This window comes from Diadema antillarum, unplaced genomic scaffold, assembly GCF_040938485.1.
Source record: "Diadema antillarum isolate AM-2024a unplaced genomic scaffold, OU_Dant_1.0 seq00000063_RagTag, whole genome shotgun sequence".
Lineage (NCBI taxonomy): Eukaryota > Metazoa > Echinodermata > Echinoidea > Diadematoida > Diadematidae > Diadema > Diadema antillarum.
The window spans coordinates 1,056,128-1,064,582 of record NW_027271166.1 but is presented as its reverse complement, the minus strand read 5'-3'; positions in this window follow the sequence as shown (position 1 = coordinate 1,064,582).

Genomic DNA, 8,455 nt, shown 5'->3' with positions numbered 1-8,455 from the left:
ACATGTTTTGACTCCTTGCCTCAGTATGTGATTGTTCGCCCTTTAGCAAACATTTCTGCCCACTATTATGATTTGATTAGGGTTGAATTATTCTAAGAACAAAGATGTTTTCCTAAGTGTGTTTTTTTTTTCACAAAACTGATTGACTACGATTAAAATTTGTTTCTCCCACTCTGGGGAAAAAAATATGTAACTATTATTAATACTGAAACAGAATGTTCATGTAGAAAGGTCAGTACAATGTAGGTGTGAGTACAAAATCAGTTTGCTAAAACTAATACACACCAGCCAAATGAAAATTGTGCATAAGATGAGTCAGGTTTGCACAGATCCTCTGATATTGGATGTTAATTGCAATGTTATCATAATTTTTAATGCCAAACCTGTTTTATTCTCTCCAAGATTTTCAGGTACACATTGCCTTCAATGCAGAATCCAACAGTTTTCACTCATGAATGGGTAAACTATAATTTTGCCTTTATTTTATATATTGGCATTTTTCAAAACTTTTACACCCTTTCAAGGATATTTGGACCATGGAATGTTCCAGGAAATTTATTAAAACTAGAAAATTTGACTGATTATCATTTTGAGCTATCTGACATGAAAGGAGGTAGTGTCCCACCATGTTGTAACCTAATGATAGCAATGAAAACTTCAGGAAATTTTATGAAGATTAAATTTTCTAGTGCTAAAGTAATGTATAATATTTCATGAACAACGTGATTGCTATGTGATCTAAGTATATTAAAGCTTCATAAGAAGAAGAAGAAGAAGAAAAGAAAAACATGTTTACTGATAAACAATATGATCTGTTTAATAGTAATGTCTCATGTGTGTAAATGAGTTTGTATGTGTGCGTGTGAGTGTATATAATATGTCAGCGTTTTTATGCACCTGTGTATGTGTAATGCACTGATCAGTACATGTATTATGTCATTGTGTGTGTTCATGTTTATGATAATCTTTTTTATGATGCTGATGTGATAAATGGCCAAGGCATGTAGAATAATATTTTAATACACTTGGGTATATTGAATCTTCATAACTATGTGTGTGCGTATGTGTGTGTGCATGTGAGGGTGTGTGTGTGTGTGTGTACAATAAGATTCTCCCACATGCACGCGGACACACACACAAACAAACACACTGATTTTTTTCTTTTTTTTTGCCTTGAATGATTAGTCATTTGATTAATAACATGTCTTTGAACAGAATATAAGGCATTTGCCTTGACCAGCTGACGGTCAGTCAGTGCTCTCTCTCATATGGTCTTGAACCACTTTGCTCTTGTCCTCCTTTGCATAGCCAGCATCAGGAAAAGCTGAAACATGAGATATAATGCAACTATTAAACCAAAACTTCACTTTTTTTCTAGGTATATGGCTAAAAGCAGTGCTTTACAAATGTGTATATGCATTTCAGCTTAGAAATACTATGGGAACTATACTGCGGCTAGCAGCCCCATACGCATAACTGCGGCCAGCAGCCCCATACGCATAGCGTCATGGGGCTGTGAACTGTAGCATACAGGATCATGACGGATATTTTATCGCGGACAAATATCAACTTAAAATCGGGAAAAAATCTTCAATTTGAAGACTTATTAATAAATTTGAAGTATTGATAACAGAGTTCGTGCAAGGTTTGCTTCTGCAAATAGTTCCTTTCTGTTCAAATTGATGACTAAATGTGACTCGGTCGAGAGGAAACTGGGAGAGCTACACTGAATTGACGGCCAGCGCATGCACACACAGACATCTAATATCCAGTCAATGGATACGAAATTTGTGCGCAGTGATGTGTGCGCCTGCGCTGACCGTCAATTCAGCGTAGCTCTCCCAGATTCCTCTCGACCTAGTCATATTAAGTCATCAAATCGAACAGAAAATGACTATATGTAGAACCAAACCTTGCACGAACCCTGTTGTCAATACTTCAACCTTACTTGTAAGTCTTCAAATTGAAGAATTTTTGTTCGATTCAAGGTTGACATTTGTCCGCGATACTTCCCTGTCATGATCCTAAATGCTACAATCCGCAGCCCCATTACGATATGTGTATTGGGCTGCTGGTCGCAGTTTATAAAATATGGATTTTCGCAAAAACTGCAGGATATTTCGAGGAGAACTTTTTACAGTATATTTAGGATGTACAAAACATCACATTTCCGCATTCAGAAAGTAGTGCCAGTGTTGCTGGAACGAAACCCATTTTCTAAGCCTCTTTTTCAGCTTCACCCCATGGCCTACAGTGCCAGCAATTACGTACGAATTCAATTCAATTCAATTCAATTCGATTCAATTCAATTCATTTATTTCATTCTCATTTTCTTTCCAACAAAACATCACTACACAAGGCAAATCAGAAAATCCATCATAAGCATATATACAGTACAGAGGGCGAAGGATAAACGATATACAACAAATTGATAGAGAATCGGAGCGTATACAGTGTCAGCTATTCTATAGTAACAATGGCGCCTTATGCCTTCTCTTTTGCAGTTCACCCGAACTCGTCTATGTAAAGGTTGTGCCAACGGAACAGGCATGGCTGACATTTTGTTGTAGATTGTGATCAATGATTTCTCACAATCACAACAAGAACAACGAATGAATCAAACTCTGGTACTGGACTACTTACGGTCAAACCACTTCAACTGAATAATGTGCAATCACTCTTTCAGTGTCGTTTGGCAGAAAGATAAAAGGTATTTTCCAATTTACGATAACATAAAGAGTGGTGATAAAAGAAAATCGTTGAAATGAGGTTGTCGAGTATCATCCTCTCTGCTTGAATGAAATAATAAGACTGGCAAAGTGGTTTGATAGGGGGAAAAACCCAACGGAAAAAACAACAAAGCCACTTCATGTGAACGCTCAATAATGTCAGAAATAAAATCAGACTTGGAAAACTTTCAGAGGGAAAAGGCTTTGTTTGAATCTGTGAGATTTTTCTTTAACCTCTGACATTTTTACTTGTAATATAAGATGACTAATGTGGAATGGGAAAAAGGTGCTGATAACGTTGGAAATAGGACAATTGTAGACAGAGTTGCAAAGATAATGGTCTCCATACAGTCAGAGGAGATACGTTGGTAAGCAACAATATGCAGGTAGTGACAAAAACAATTACTTTACTGAGTAAGTGATAGTGTACATTAATCAATGGCAAGATGCAGCTCTACAAATAACGTTAGACAACGAGCAGGTCTATTTTCTCCCTCCGGAAAATCAAATTGTCATGAAAAGGCTTGTCTCGTAATTGAAATTGCAAACTATACACGACCTGAGGTCGTACGACCTTCCGACCATGAGACCAGGTCGTGCGACCTGGCAACGCACACTATACGACGTGACCTCACGACCTGCAACGTGCCTCCCGCTCGCTTTAGCACACACTGCGTGTGCGCAGCTAGCAGCTATAGCTAGCTTAGCTATAAACGCACAACCACTTCAACATGCCAAAACCTTCCGACCAGAGCCCTGTTTCATAAAGCTGTTCGTAAAGTTACGAACAAATTACGAGCGACTGGTGATCAGTTCTGATGTGCTATACTTATCAGAATTTCATAATTCAGCACAAGAAATTCAGCTTTCTGAAACACCTCCCAGGTCGTGCGACCTAGTCATACGACGCACTTAGGTGTTTGGCGATGTCAGACAGTCGGAAGATCATACGACCTCAGGTCGTGTAAGGTGTGCGGCGGACTTTATAAAATATATAGCCCATAACACATAGTGTAGGAATATCCCTGTGCTCTCGGAAAAAAAGCAAAGACTATGATGGAATATCCAATTGCAATGACAATGGTATAGACACGTGATAGAGTTCAGTTTTGATTTGTTAATTGTAAAAGATATTTCTTAAAAGCACGATACAACTGGGTATCACAAGCATCAAACAGCCCTTGAACACCGAATGAATCTACCAAACTTTCCAAAGGAGACTTACACAATGTAAACATAATTTGACAATTGGTCAAGATCAATTGGTGACACGTACAAGCTAATCCGTATAACTAACTTATTTTTGCTTTAAACATGATAAAGGGAAGGTACAGTTTCGGTTGAGATAAGGCTTCAGGTTTCCAACCGTTTTTCAGGATGTGTGCTTTTTTTTTAGACAATGAGAAAAACTCTTATGAAATATGAAAGTGTTTATGATTCCATGAGGGATTAAAAGTTTGTTCTGAAATGGCTGAGATATTCAAAACTAAGCCATCATTATATAAGGTGGCACCAATCTTTTATTAGGATCGCTTTGTTGTACCATGGTTTGGGATAATTATCTCAACCATCTTAAAACCGATTTTCATCTAGTAAACTTAAAACAAATCCTCTTAAGAATTAATTGCTCTTCAACATTTTACAAAGTGGTGTTAAAGTATCTCGCAAAAACTTAAAAGCTAAATCCTCACCTCAACAACTGCTATACCATCACTTTAAGGTTTTGGATTGCAGAATAAGACAGCATAATGTCGCGAAGTCAAACACAAACATGAAACAGATAGGAAATATATTAAGTCTGTGATAAACCAGGGTCCCTTCCGAGTAGATTTTGCCTCATCCTGTCTCTCCTCGTGTCAATAAAACAGTGAATCAGTATTTCCGATTTGGTCCACAGGCGCAGAATTCACTTTTTCATTCTATTTATAAAGAGATGAATGTCCAATTTGGTCTGACACCAAGGTGGTATAACTGGGTCAAATCCACGTGTATATTAGATTTCGTGTATTTCTCCCATTTGCATTGAATGTGCTCCAACCATCAGCTCCGTCATTTGATTTTCGCGTTCCCTCTATTGAATAAGTCCTCTTTCGGGGGTGGGGTGGGGGCTGTTTTACAAATACAGTAAGAACTTTACAAAAAAATGTAATATCACAACGACGCAAGTGGACTAACAGAAAAAAAAAAGAAGAAGATGCGGATGATCCTTAACTTCGAACTGTCACCACACACACGCACACATACACACACACGCAGACACACGCAGGCACATACACACGTACACAACACAATCAGATACATAAACACCACCATCTTTTAAAGTACACCCACACACACACACGCACCCACACACACTTACACACTTAAACACATGCACACACATATGCACACACACTTTCACATAGATTCTTGCATGTAAATTGTCCATGTTTTCAATTGCGCAAAAACTGAGAAAGCCTCTCAACATGCAGTCTTGGGGGCGTTTCATCAACGAGTTCGTCGGAGGTTTTCACCGACAAATTTGCTATCAGCCAATCAGACGCAAGGATTTCAGTAGCTTTTAACAGTTGTCGGTGTAAATCACCGACAAAAAGTTTCATGAAACACCCCCCTGGTTTGTGACGCAGGAACAGCGGTCCATTTTATTGAAGTGCTGATACCGTGTATTCTTTACATATGATAGGATGTTCTTCAAAAGTACGATGAATTTCTATTCTGCAGAAAGCCATGTACCATCACGTGTTTTGATCGATCAGACTATAAAAATGTTATTGTAAATGAAAATGCAATCATCACAGAAAAAAATATATAACCTAGTAATGACCTGTCCATCGTTATGACACACTGGCTTAAAGATAATGAAAGTATGAGAAGACTACGTGTATTATTCAGTCGCGTGAAAACAAATTAGTTATCACATAAGCCACCCACATAAGCTTTCGAAGAGCACGTCAGGCTTTATCGAATTAATAAGGGTAAGAGTTCTCTCGCTTGGACTAATCTTTCTATGCTGTCTACAGTATTTGATACAAAAATACCTGCCAAGGTAAATGTTCGCCGGCCAATACGTACAGCTCGGAGCTCAGGAAAATAATAACACACCTACTACTTCTGAAGAAAAAAAAATCTAAGCAATATTTTCTGTTGTTACAATCCCTGAAAATAGCAATCTGATTTATTCAGTCGATGATTTTTTTTCTCCCCTTTACCCTCGTTAAAATCTTCTCCTTGTACGCTTGAATCCTCACTTCTCGATCAGCGCCTATGCTGACTATGATTTTCATCTCTCATTTCTTCTGCTGAGAGCTGATAAGAGAATCTTTTTCATCATCCCAAATCGCTAGCGAATGGGAGCACTGCCCCTGGAATCTTCCACCGCTCACGTTCTTATCTATTGCCATTATGACAATGGTTTGTATTGAGACTCTGTCAAATTTTGCAGACAGTTCCTCAGATGTGCTTTGACTGGAAATGATACGAGTAAAGGATAGTTGAGTTCGACACCCACGAATCATACGGCCACGAGTCACACAGCCCACGAGTCATAAAAGCCTATGAGTTCGACACTAAGCAACGAGGCCCGCGCACGAGACCCACACATTGGTCATTAAGCCCGGTGTTGAAATGTCGAACTCGTGGACAGTTTGATACCTGGGTGTAGTTCTCGTGGAACGACCTCTTTGAGTAGTGTCACTGTAGTATAGTGGAAGAGGCTCTTGCCATTAAATTCGGAAGTCCCGAGTTCAAATCTCGTTAAAACCTATTCCCTCTAGAAACAGGTGTATGAATGGCTACAGAGCAATGATGAGGTAAATTTGATATACAGTAGGGTCTCCTCTCGTATAGCTCAGTGGCGACAATCGCACCAAAATGAGGGATTGGCTTTACAAAACGTTCAGTCAGTCCGCAGCGCGAGCGAAAACGCACGTATTTATTCAAGTCGTATGCACGGCTGAGCGGTGCTTGCATACGTAATGAGCAGATACATGGTTATGAATAAATCCGTGTAGAACGAGTATTTCTTGTCAGTTTTCGACACTTTTAATATCGACTGAAAGAGGAAACATTAGCAAATATGCTCATGATCAAAATAAAACGGAAAAGAAGAATATAGAATATCAAAATCTCTCTCTGATTAGGTATTGTATTCAAAAATATTCCTTCACGTTTGACGGCAAAAAACTAACCTAAAATCTTTCATGCCCCTCTAAAATATGGTGAAGACTATGTCCGCTAAAGTATATAGCATCACAATAAGGGCAAGTTTTCTCATCTTCATTTCAATACGGGTCAGGAACTAGCAAAATTCAGAGACATGTCTAGCGTCGAGTTTAAAAAGATTATCCTCGCGTTCGCACCGGAATTCCGGGTCTGTGATTGGTCGAAATCTGTCGCAAGACGCGGCGTGTCGCATTGCGTAGTATCCATTGGCTGCTGACTCAATGCTGTGAGTTCAAAAACTATGTATCAGATAAAAGTGTCATTGATATGAGTAATAGCTGAATAGTGTACAATTGAGTTGGAGGTAATTTGAAAATGAAAGCCTATATTAGTTTCATGAAATCCATGATTTTTTTAAATGTTAGGTTCCAGATTGTGATCGAATTTTCACTCTCTATACAAAACTTGAACTTTACACAGAAACCGATGATGAGTGTGCACTTACAATGACCCTGAACAATGGACCTGGCTACCACCTGTCCCGAGCTCTGCTGCAAGGCACATGAATGCTTTATCAATTATTCATGTGGATTGCCCTGAGCACTGCTAGTCTGAATTCTTGACACAGGGTGAAATGCATGCACATGAAAGAAGTAAGCACATGTTTCCATGTGCTTCCACACACCACATTTCAGAATGAACAAAGACTAGCTGCGATAGTGGAATTCCTCATGAAGCATTCCAATCCTGGTCATTGTCCACGACCATTGTCTGGGTATCAACAACACACTCCACGCGTGTTCATTCACTACCCCACTTCCGGTAAGAAAACATAATTTGCCTCGTTTTCAACAGGAAAATTCACAACCTTAAAAATGGTGCCCCTCTTCGTTTTTTAATTGATCATACTCGCTCAAGTTTCACGATTGTGAAATCGAAGAAATTACGGAGATCTATTTTCAATACCAGTCAGGAACTAGCAAAACATCAAACTATGATCTAAAAGCTTCTTGAACACTGGCAAAATAATCGTTTATTTTAATGCTAAAATGGACTACTATATTGAGATCAAACATAGGGAAATTAGGTATCAAATTAATGAGCATAATCAGCTTTATAACCTACCCAACCATCCTGGCTCAAACAATGCACTGCGAAAGCTATGAAAGCCGTTATTGCGACCTCTGCAAAAACTTTCGCAAAGTATCGCGAAATCTCGTCAGTCTCAAGGGCACAACTGCGCAAACGAATAAAATTGTCGTTCGTGCCTCATTATCGCACGCGCTGCGGACTGACTGCGTTCTCAGTGATGGACAGGGTTTATTTGTGGGGGGGGGATTCATCATTTTCCTCGAACAAATAATAACAAACCAACCAACCAACAGACCGACAAACAAAACAAAGCAGTCCACAATACTTCCCTTCCTAGTTTTTATCATTAAGTTTTATTTTTATCATATTAAGTTCTTTGTTATAGTATGGTACGGGAAAAGCTGTTCGAAAGAAGAAAGGATCAGTCCCCAACTCGTTTGGATATCAAACAAAATGGAAGAGAAATTCGTTCC